This window comes from Microcebus murinus, chromosome 1, assembly GCF_040939455.1.
Source record: "Microcebus murinus isolate Inina chromosome 1, M.murinus_Inina_mat1.0, whole genome shotgun sequence".
Lineage (NCBI taxonomy): Eukaryota > Metazoa > Chordata > Mammalia > Primates > Cheirogaleidae > Microcebus > Microcebus murinus.
In genome coordinates, this window is record NC_134104.1 from 42,554,608 (window position 1) to 42,566,871 (window position 12,264).

The 12,264-nt window shown below is 31.5% G+C and overlaps 1 protein-coding gene across 7 annotated transcripts in view; it reads left to right on the top strand.

Moving 5' to 3' along the window:
* The window catches only part of EPHA6 (EPH receptor A6), an 881,667-nt gene that overhangs the window by 172,587 nt on the left and 696,816 nt on the right, over window positions 1–12,264 (top strand). The window lies entirely within an intron of this gene.

The window sequence follows — 12,264 nt, forward strand, 5'->3', positions numbered from 1 at the left end:
TCCACAGACTTAACATGTAAAAGTTCGTTTTTCATTCACGTTGCAGTCCAAAGTACTGCTGGTTGTTGATGGCTTTCCTTCACACACCCAATAATAAAACTATGCATTTTTCATTTGTAACTTTATTATTACTATGGATTTGTCATGATCTGTAGCCAGTGAGTGAAAGAAGAAAGAACATATAAAGTACACAACTTCCTCTAAAAAGTCTTGGCAAAGAAGTGACGTATAAGTTTTACCCACAGTTTCCATACTTGGAAAAATTATATAATCAGTAAAGGTTTTTAGTGTGACCTTTAATAGTAAGCTATGTCAAGTACAGATAATCAAGATTTTTCTTTTATGATCAACTGATAGTAAGCTAAGGGATACATAAATGTTCCACAAAACCAGACGTAAACTTAACTAAGTATGCCAAATTAAACATTAAAAGTTATTTTTATGAATTAAACATTATTCTCTATAGTCATAAATAGAGTTTGCTTAATTTGAAGAAGATGTGATTATTTACATATAGAATCTACAAATAACAACAGGAAACATTTGTGGTAAACCTTCCACTGTGATATTGTGTAGTACATTGAATGTATAATGGTAAAGAAAGGGATCCCCTCTTTTCATTTTATAAAACATATTGTATAATAGTAAAATATTATATATAATAAATGTGGACATGACACATATTAAAGTTATATCTCAAGTATTATAATAACTATAAATAGTAAAACTGTGATATATCTTAAATATAAGGACTAATTTCACATTACAAGTTCTTTCACTGTATCTCCAAGGCTAGCATCACTACAGAGGTTGATAGTGTATCCTTCCTCTGAACAAAAATTTAATAATTTGTAATTTTAGAATATTCACATATCTAAGCTCCAGGGAAGAACATTTAAAAGGACAACAAAATTTAAGTTTCTAGAAATATGCTGTCAAAATAAAAACCAAAGGAAAACTTGATATAGAATAAAAGATAGATGGGACAGTATTGAAGAATTGGGTCTCTGATATAAATACATTTAAAATGTTGATTTTGTTTTAAGAAATCTTGTTATCTGAGAAAAGCATTCTTGATTCAATAAAATCATAGTAACACAGTAATTATGATTTCCTGGCTATTGGAAATAAATTCAAATATACATTATAGTGATATTTGAGGACATTCATAATATTTTCGAGTTGTTTGAAACAATAACTTTTTTATAAAATTTAAGAGTTTTCTGTTGCTTTCAGTTATACATGCTGCAATTTTAAGCAGTAATTATTTTTAACTTGATTTTTTTCCCATTAGTATATAATAGTATGCAATTAAAAATTTTAGTTATAAATAGTTCCCCATCATGATTCTGTATAAAAATTAGATTCCAATAATTAGTTACTATTTTCAATCTGAGCTTACTATAAACTGTTCTTAAAATACATCTCAGTAAATAAAGAATATGGTATTACTGGAATGGTAGTCTCAGTTTTACAGGGAACTATGGAGTAGTGATAAATATAAAGGGATGGAGATTCCAGTTGCCAGTCACTCTGTACAAGGACTATCACTGTATAAAGAAGTACACAGTACCAGCAATTGATGGAAACTGTGGGACCATGAAAAAAAAACTCTGCTTTATCTTCAACAGCAGACAAAGAAAAAGCATGATTTATTTCCATTACTTGAAAGTATCAAAAGTGACTGCTATAAAAAGGCATGAAAACCTCTTGAAAGATGCAAACACTGTTTTGTTGGACAGAGATAAACAACCGTTGTCTTGGATAGAATTCCTTAAATAGGATCATAGTATTTTTGGTCTTTTTTCCTTAAAATAACTAATATCCTTATTTCTTTGTTTTATTTCCATTCTTGTTTTACAGTTAACTAATATTCAGGATGGGGTATTTTTTACTCTACCATAGTTAAAGAGCCTATATTCTTTATCTCTAGGTTGACTAAATATTTTTAATAAATTTAAATGTAAAAATACCTCAAAGAACTAAAAGTATAATGACCATTTGATCCAGCAGTCCCACTACTGGGTATCTACCAAAGGAAAAAAAAGATATTCTATAAAAAAGACATCTTCACTTGAATGTTTATAGCAGCACAATTCACAACTGCAAAGCTGTGGAAACAACCCCAAATGCCCATCAATACATGACTAGATCAACAAAATGTGTATGTATACCATGCACGACTCAGCCATAAAAAAAAAAATAATGATGAACTACCTATTGTATTATCCTGGATGGAGCTGGAGTCCATTTTTCTCAGCGATGTATCACAAGAATGGAAATACAAATACCACATATACTCACTATGAAATTGGTACTAATTGACCAACACTAATGTGTACATATGGGAAGGACATTCATTGGGTGTCAGGCAGGTGGGAGGGGAGCGGAGGGGATGGGTAAATCCATACCTGACAGATGCGTTACATGCTGTTTAGGGGATGAGCACACTTGTCAGGCAGTGGAAAGGCAATTTATGTAACCAAAGCATTTGTATCCCTGTAATATTCTGAAATAAATCATATTTTTTCAAAATCGTATTAATTAATAAACCTTTGAAAAGGCAATAAAGATGGATTATGTAAGAGTGTTTCTAAAGATTCTCTATTAATTTAATAATTGAGTTATGACCAAGAACATGCTCCTCTTAAATCTAATTGTATATGTGTGCATTTACATGTAATTACAGATTGCTAATGTTAACTAATTTACCATGCATATGAAATACTAATGTAATTTTCAGAATTACCCTATAAAATAAATAGCATACATTACTTAGGTAAACATTTTTATTCATTATTGTTTTTAAATTTTTTCAGAAGTTCCCTTTCATCTATTGATATGACCATAAAATTTTCCCATTTACCTATTGAAGAGATATGTTATAATAATGTTTTTAGATGACCCATAATTAGTTTAATAAAATAAAGTTATTTGTTTTTGATGAATTATTACTTTAATGTTGAATTATATATGTTTTCTTAACTTTGGTAAAATTCTCTTTGAGATAAGAATATTCTATCTAATGTGATTAATTATAAATTTGTTTTGAGTGATATGAAGTATAGAATAACTAGATATACATATTGTTTTCTTGGATAAAATGTTTAAATATTTGGAAGATATAAATGTTAATTTAGAATTGTAAACAAATCACACTCAAACTTCTTATTGTTTTTACCACTTTGAACTGAGCAAAAATAATTCTAAATCGTATACAAAATAATAACTGGAATGAAATGTAGAAGACTGTTTAAAAAGAGCAATACAATTAAAATATCTATAGCAGATAATAAAATGTATTCAAGGGAAAATATTTAAAATGTATAGTGTTAACTTCCAAGGAGAAATATCTATCAATAGTACCAACTAAAAAATAGACTAAATTCCATGAAGTAAACTGTGATAAAATAGAAATCAGTGATTAATGGGTAGAAAGGCAGATAATTTAATAACATTGGTTCTCACTTTAATGGGATTGAGATTGAGGAGAGGAAGCAATTATGATTTTGATGAGGGCCAGAACTGTCACCTCTTACTGAGTCCTAGAGGAATCATCTTCAAAATGAAGGCAGCTCTCTTTATAATGTGGAAAATAGGCATCCGTTGTACCTGATTGCAGAGATCTATTTGGGAGCAAAGAAGGTCCACAGAGAATTTCTTGTTGCAGAAAAATGAAACCTTAGACAAAATTATAACAAAAGATGCTGACTTGTAGGATACAAATGAGGATTTTAATGGGAGTTTACAACTATGATGTAATAAATAGTAATTTTTGAAGAATAAAAGCAAAGGTGAAAGAGAAATATTACTAAAGTATTATAGTATTAAATTTACTGCCACAGTTTGTGTTTGTCTTTTTGTTTGTTTCCCTAAGAAGGCATCGTCTATGTATTAAATATGAGTTCTGGTCAACCAAAGAAAAATCCTAGATTATTTCTAATATCATGTAATAATTTATAGCAGGAATTGGCAGACCACACCCTGCTTGCCAATCCCAGCTGTTTTTATAAATAAAGATTTTGGACTACAGCCAAGTTTATTTATTCACATATTGTCTGTGGCTGTTTTCAAGTGACAACAACAGAGCTGAGTAGTTGTGTCAAAGACCATATGGCCCACAAAGCCTGAAATATTTACTAGCCTGACCTTTCAGATAATGTTTGCAGAACCCTACTCTATAGGCAAATTAATGTGTGTCTGAAAAATATAAAGTTGTCAAACTTGCTATTTTAAGCTAGTTAGTGTGTAGCATTTTTACAATTAAACATAGAATAAAAAAAAAAACCTTTACTGGAAATATTTTCCTTCAAAACTTAGCCATCTTTTTATTCAGTCATTTATTCAAAGCATCTGTGCTAAGGAATATAATTTCAAGAGCAACCAATTAAAGGTTTCATATTGATCTATCTTGGGAAACAATTAGGTTTTCATTAAAAGGCAGAAATATCTGAGAAAAAAGATTATATTAGTAAAAAATATAGAGGGTTATAAGTGTACTTTGTGTGTATGTGTGTGCGTTTTCCTCAGGGATTGTTATTAATACTTCAGTGCTGGCTATTGATTTGGGAGACTACATTTCTCAAGGACTCTCTTTGGTACTAGCTAATCTCATTCTGCAACATCTTGCCTGATTTTACCATGCCCAACACTGAAAACGTATTTGTTAAAAAATTGTTGCATCAACAATTTATGTTTGTGTGTGTCTGTGTGTGTATGTGTGTAAAAGGATGCAAAGAAGCAAATAAAACTCAGATTATTATATACTTAGAAATGATAAGAAAACAGACTTTATGTGAATAAACTCAATTCTCAGTGGGTTCCTAATTTTTTTTCTCCCTGCATTCTGATTAGGGTGAACTTTCAGCAATGCTAGATACATGTTTCTTAAGGTATGATGTAGGCTTAACAAACATTTATTGCATTATCTGTCACATCCTGGTAAACTATGAATTGCTGATGAGTACTGCTGTCCATGTTAAACAATACCCAAGACCTTGCCACACAATACTATTTAAGTAATTGTGCTGTTGCTTTTATGAAGGAACATACAGCTACATGGAAGTCACAATTTTTTATATTTTGCTTGTGATGTTATAAAATATGTTTAAAATGTGCATTCTTTGAAATTCTGCCCATGATGTTGATAATCTTGAACAAGAATCCTTTTATAAAGATATTTCTAAAATTAGTAATATATTCTAGTTGCTTAAGATGTATCTATTTTTGTTTTCAACCAAAATGATAATTTCATTTAAATTATAATACATGTCATGTGTAATGCCCTATGTATGCATAACAGTTTTGCTTTGGTTATTTGTTTTGTTTTTGGTATGGATCCTCAGTAGTGCCCCATTACAAATTCATTATTATTGTGTTTTGACATTTACTTATTTTTATTCTTCTCTTTCTCTCTGCTTCCTCCCACCTACCCTGCCCAATCTCATTATTTTTTCCCCTAAAGAAATAATTTTAAGCTGTATAGTTAGTATTTTATTGTCATGTTTATTTTTATTTGTAGTTTTTTAAATATTTTGTAATTGATTAAACTTTCTTGTAAATTGTGATATTTTCCTGTTCTTATACCCGTTACATTTTAAGATAGGTAGGTAAGTATGTAAGTAGATGGATAGATAGATATTCAAGGCATTCATTCTAATTCATCGCAACTAATGATGTGGAAACATTACTTGATATTTAATCTTAATAATTTTCAATATTTCACTGTGGGGATTATTATCTTCCTCCTAATGAGTGTATGTCTACCTAATGCTGTTAACCATTTGAATAGAGTCTTGTTCTTCAAACAGAAGAATTCCTTCCTTCTTTCCTTCCTTCCTTCCTTCCTTCCTTCCTTCCTTCCTTCCTTCCTTCCTTCCTTCCTTCCTTCCTTCCTTCCTTCCTTCCTTCCTTCCTTCCTTCCTTCCTTCCTTCCTTCCTTCCCTCCCTCCCTCCCTCCCTCCCTCCTTCCTTCCCTCCTTCCTTCCTTCCTTCCTTCCTTCCTTCCTTCCTTCCTTCCTTCCTTCCTTCCTTCCTTCCTTCCTTCCTTCCTTCCTTCCTTCCTTCCTTCCTTTCTCCCTTTATCCATATGTTCTTGGATAAATATGCAAAAATGTGATTGGAGGAAATGGAGAAAATAATAGTTAATACAGCTCTTCTTCCATTAAGGTTATTTTTTTGATGTATGCCTGGCATTTTTAAGAAGGGACTGTGATCTTTGAAACATAGATGTTAGTGATGCTTACATAAATTTATACCTGCCTGTTAAATGGAAAACATATCACATAATAATTCTATACCTACTAATGAAACATTGAAGAGAGTCCAAAATTGCATGTGGAATGTCTCTTTAAATGAATATTACTCCAAAGGGATGAAGATCAAAGTATTTATGAATTCCTAAAGGATATAGCAGTGTTTTTTGAGATAATTTTTCTGAATGTTATAACAATACATGTTTATTTATTTACTGTCTGGTGTCCATGGAGTAGTAGTATTTCTTGAAAAAATACCTAATTTTGCTGTGACAGCCTGACTGTTTTACCAGATGGTCAGCATATCAAAGTTTGTCTTTATATATTCATAAGCAAGATGAAAGTGTTAATTTTAATTAAAATGATGCCATCAGTAGATATAATGAACACTCCAGGGAAAAGTAAACTAAACTGAAGATTATTGACAAAAGTTTTATTATTGGAGAAGAAAATAATTACCAAATCATTGGCTTATGTTGCTCAACTTTACTCCCATTTCATAAACAATTATGATTTAAAATTAGGAATAAAGATATATGTTGAAAAAGAAAGTAACCTTCAATATCAAGGTATATAGAATAAAAAGTTAATAGTTGATGAAACCTTACTATTTAATGAAAGAAAGGAAAATATTTATCACACTGGAAAAATCAGTGCAAGGTAACAACTTAAAATTATTTTTTCCAGCTCTGTCACTATACAGGCCCTACAAACAGCTGTGAAATTTCCCCCCAGAAGCACTATATACATCTGTATTCCTTTCCAAAAAGATCCAGGAGTGCTTGGGCTATAGCTAATTCCATTTCTTACTAAAGGAAAGTTATCTGGATCTGTCTGGATCACCTTTTCAATGCCAAAATAAAGCTATATGCTTTTAGAATATAAGAGGAAGTGTTTGGAGGGCAAAAAAAAAAAAAAAAAAAGCCATTAAATTGTTCCCATCTCCAATGTTAATGTTAGAAAGAATACATATGTATGCTTAATTAACATAAGATGTGTTTATGAAAGGTATGAACTCATAAGCAAAAAGGATAAGTTAAAACATAATAGTGCGGCTAGGAAGGGGCTCAGGAGAGGAGTGGACACTCTTGAGCTCCAGGATGGCGCTGGAGAGTGTGACCCTGCATCCAGCAGGTGCAGCTCACCATCTGAATGAATGTATCTAAAGTGGCTCCCATTTCCCTGAGAGCATTACTGAGTTCACCTGGCTCACAGAAACAGGTGTTTTTTAAAAATTACAAACAGAAAAACTTCACTTAAAGACAAAGATCTCTGGGAAGTGAAATTTTTTAGTTAAGGGAAAACATTTAAGAATATTCAACACTTGTACATTTCGTTTCAGAAGGGCTGCAGTTATTGCCTTTCCTTGGGGTACTTGCACTATTTGGCTAACTTGCAGTTTGTTCATTTTTCCCAGAGAAAAAAACAGCAGCTTGATTAATCTTGAAGTACAAAAGGAAAATCACAAAGTGGTAAATGAAATAAACATTGGAGGTGTGTGTCTTACTGGAACAGCTTATTGTAGGTGTCGGCATTCTAAGATGTTTCATGCCTGTGATGAATCACAAAATAAACCAATGAATTGACAGGAAGTAATATGGGTCCATTCATACTGAAGAAGAGGGTATGGCAGTACTAAATTAGAGTTAAATTTAAGTGTGTGTTGTAAAATCTTAGATCACTTTCCCATTTTTTGCATATAGAAAATTTTTGAGATGATAGTCTTAATTACTGCTGGTTGAATAATTATTTCTACAATATTTTATTCTTACTCGACTTCTATTTCTATTTGATACTATGTATATTCAAATAGTCAATTATATAGAAATTAAATAGTACACTCATTTCATAATGACTTTAAACAATTTATGTATCTTTCAACGACAAAATTAACATTTCTGATTTTAATTGAAAAAAATCTGTATTTTTGTCAATAATTTCAAAGATTTTTCTCTGAATAATAGTATTTTCAACAGAATCTATACATTTTTCTTCATACTCTGTTAAAAATATTATTTTTCAGATCTCTTTTGTTTTGATCACTTGAAATAATTTTTCCTCTTTAGCTTTCCATAATCTATTCTTTATATTAGGTCATTAAATATGAAATGTCCAATTTCAAATCAAAATTGTAGCTTTTTTATATGTAAAACAAGAAGCAGTACAATTAATCAAAGTATGGGCCTAAAGTATTGATATAGTTTTGACATCTTAATGATAGCTTGTTTATGCCAGCAGCAAAGAAGCCTGTTGAGCTAGTGGTGATGAAAATGCAAAAGATGTTTTCTACAGCTTGTTGAGAATTGAATATTTTTCCTTTCAAGAAGTGATCCAAAGTCTGGAAGATGTGGTAGTCAGTTGGTACAAGGTCTGGAAAATATAGTGGATGACATAGAGTTTCCAAGTCCAGCGACTGTGGTTTGATCAGTGTTGTTTGTGCAACATGTGCAGCGTTGTCTTGCAAGACCAAACCATGTGTTTGTAAGACTGAGGGTGTACCTTCACAATAAAAATAAAATAAGAAATGTCAAAGTGAAATGTCAGAGATATCAACTGTCAAACTTAAGGAAATTGGACATTTCATACTCAATAACCTAACAGATGAATAATGTGAATAATAATAATGTGAAGAAATGTATTGCCTTTAATAATTTCTTGAGTTTTCACAAAGATAAATTTTTTGCTTTATACAGGTCCTTGTATAATTAATGTGAATGTCCCAATTTCAGGAAAAAAGTAAACTAGATATTAAAAGTTCTAACAAGGAATGATTATTTCCATTCAAAAATTTATGCATTTTGAAATAAAATGTGCAAAATTTGCTTAAAAATAGAGACAAATCTAAGAAGACTTATTCATTAACAGCTCTATTAGGTATAATTACATAAAATAAATTGTAATGTATGCAATTTGATAAGTTTTGACACATGTCTAATCTGTGAACCCATCATTACAATGAAGATAATGAGCGTATCTCTCATCCCCAAATATTTTTTCGTGCTCCCTTGTAATTCTTCCCTCCTGCCCTTTCCTGCAGCCAATCACTAGATGTCTATGCATTTGTCTCTTCACATTGATTAACATTTTATGGAATTGTATACTATGGTCATTTTACAGTATGCATTTTTTTGCCTGAATTGTTTAATTGAACATAATAATTTTGAAAGTTATCCATATATTTGCATGTATCAATAGTTCATTACTTTTTATTGCTAGGTAGTAAAACATTTGTTTGATATACCACTAGTCATTTATCCATTCGCTTATTGATAGACATTTTGGTTTTTACAAAGAAAGTTGCTAAAAAGATTTGTGCGCAACTCTTTAACTGGACATTTGCTTTTATTTCTCTCAGATAAATTCCAGTGAGTGAAATGTCTGTATCATATGGTGGAAGTGTACTTATTTTTTTTTAAGGCCAATTATTTTCCAAAAAAATTGTTTCATTTTATATTACCCCTAACAATGTGTATAAAAATTTCATTGTTTGCACATTATTCAACACTTCATGTGATCAGTCTTTTTAATTTTAGATATTCTACAGGTATATAGTGATACCTTATTGTGGTTTTAAATCCCCTGGTGATTAAAGATGTTGAGCATCTTTTCATGTGCCTATTTGTGATATTTGGTAAAGTGTCTGTTTAAATATTTTGCCCATTTTTCTTGGGTTGTTTACATATCTTTGAGTTTGTGTGTTCTTTATACATTCTCAAAACAAGTCCTTTGTCAAATATGTAATTTGAACCTATTTTACCTCATTCTGTGTCATGTCTTTTCCTTCTTTTGACAACATCTTTCAAAGAAGAGAAGTTCCTAACTTTGATGAAGGCTATTTTATACTTTTTTCCTTTATTGATATTTTTTTGGTGATAGTGTTTTTTTGTTTTTTTTTTTTTTTGCTGCTGCTATTGTCACTGTTGTTATTTACCTGACTCAAAAATCAGAAAACTTTTCTCCTATATTTTATTCTAGAAGTTTTATAATTTTAGGTTTTATATTTAGGTGTAGGATTCTAGCATGTATTTTTTTATGTACTGGTAGGTTAGAATATAAGTTTATTTGTTTGTTGTTCATTATGGATATCCATTTGTTCAGCCTCATTAGTTAATAAGGCTTCATTTTCTCCACTGTCTTTGCACATTTGTCGGAAATAAATTGAGCATATATGTATGAGTATTTTTAGACTCTATTCCATTCTATTGAGCTATTTTTACATCCGAACACCAATATCTTGTTAATTATTTCTTCAATTATATTTTTCTAATCCTATATCTTTTGGGGCCTCCATTTACATGCAATTTTGACTGCTTAAAGTTGGTCTACAGTTAATTAATGCTCTAATAAGTTTTTTCCTAATAATGAAACAAGACCTTTCTAATCCATTGGGGTGGTTCTTTCCTTAGCCTTGGGTAATTATCTAACATGTATGTACTAATCATCACTTGACCAAGCACTTAAGGGGCCATCGTGCAGATCTCTCAAAGTTTTGTCTTTTTTCATGACTCTCCTCATAAGTAATCTGTTTCCTGCAGCCTTGTACTGTCTTAGCTTCCCCAGACTCCCAGCTGTGTTTCCTCAACTTAAGAAGACTGTCAGTCTCCACCTGGTTTCCCTCTCCTTGTGTTGCACACTGGATAGTTTCTCTAGGCACAGCTTGGAGCAATAATAAGGCTAACATTATTTTATTTTTTACTCTCAGGGATCATATGTTTTGTCCTCTTTATAATTGTTCAGCAGGGAGTGTAAATTTATTCTGTTATACCACTGTGGTCAAAAGAAGAAGTTCTCATAGATTTAATTTCTACAGATTTTTAATATACTAGAGAGCATCTATATACACATGATGTATATGTATATATAATGTATGTGTATATAGATATGTACATACTTATTATATTTTTGTTTTTCCTTAAAAATGTGTGTCTATCATGATCAATTATACACTTGTTTTAATCTAATTAGAGATAAGTGAATACATTGTGACATCAAAATACAAGAGTGATATTTGAATACAGGTGGGATCATTTGATTATTGGCCCTAGTTCTATTTCCCTCTTTGTATTCATGTTCTTTCCCTTATAGCTTTGCTGTTCTTTTCACTAAAGGGTGAGTGTTTTTCCAGACTCTTTGACTTTTGCCTCAGCTGTATGATTTGTTTGGGTCAGTGGTGTGAGTCTAAGTTACAATGTGCCAGTTCTGAGCCTATGCCTTAAGTGGCCTAGCTGGCTTTTATTTGTTCTCTTGAACCTCTGTCAACACAATGAGAAGGCCTAGTATTTGCTGAGGCAGACTGAGTCCTACACTGCAATGAGAAGCCAAGCCAAGCAAGATCCACATACAGAAGCAGTCGCCCTGCCATGTCCATGTTAGATCAGACAAACCCAGCAAACCCTCAGAATAAATGCTAGGAGATGAGAGAGAGAAAGAGAGAGAGAGAGAGAGAGAGAGAGAGAGAGAGAGAGAGAGAGAGAGAGAGAGAGAGAGAGAGGGCTAGATCCACTGACAGTAATAATATGTAAATAATGCATGCAGAAGTTCACAGATCAAGTCATTATATTAAAATAACAAGATAACATGTCATGTACCCTTGGCCAAGCTAGAAAAATCATTTTCTAGGGCAGTATGGTTTCTAAAAAAAAAAGAACAAAAATATTGAAATGGGCCTGCAGATTACTTAAGTCTATTGGAGCATAGATAAATGGTCAAGAAAATGCAGAATGGGGAGATAAATCTATAACAGTCAATGCTAACAAGGATAGAAAGTTAAGAATTACATTATTATGATCAGAAATAAGATTATGTGAAAAACACTATTTTCCAGGCTCATGGAGCACAAGCTCTGAGCATTACCCAGCAGAGATTTCACAAAAGAGATTCACATTGATCAAGTACAATAACTTCTCCTTGCCCTGCGGATAAAGAGCTGCATTCTGAAGATCTGCTAAAAGTATTAAAGCCAACCTTTAGGGTTTATGTTTTTAATTGTCTTTATATAATTTGAATATAA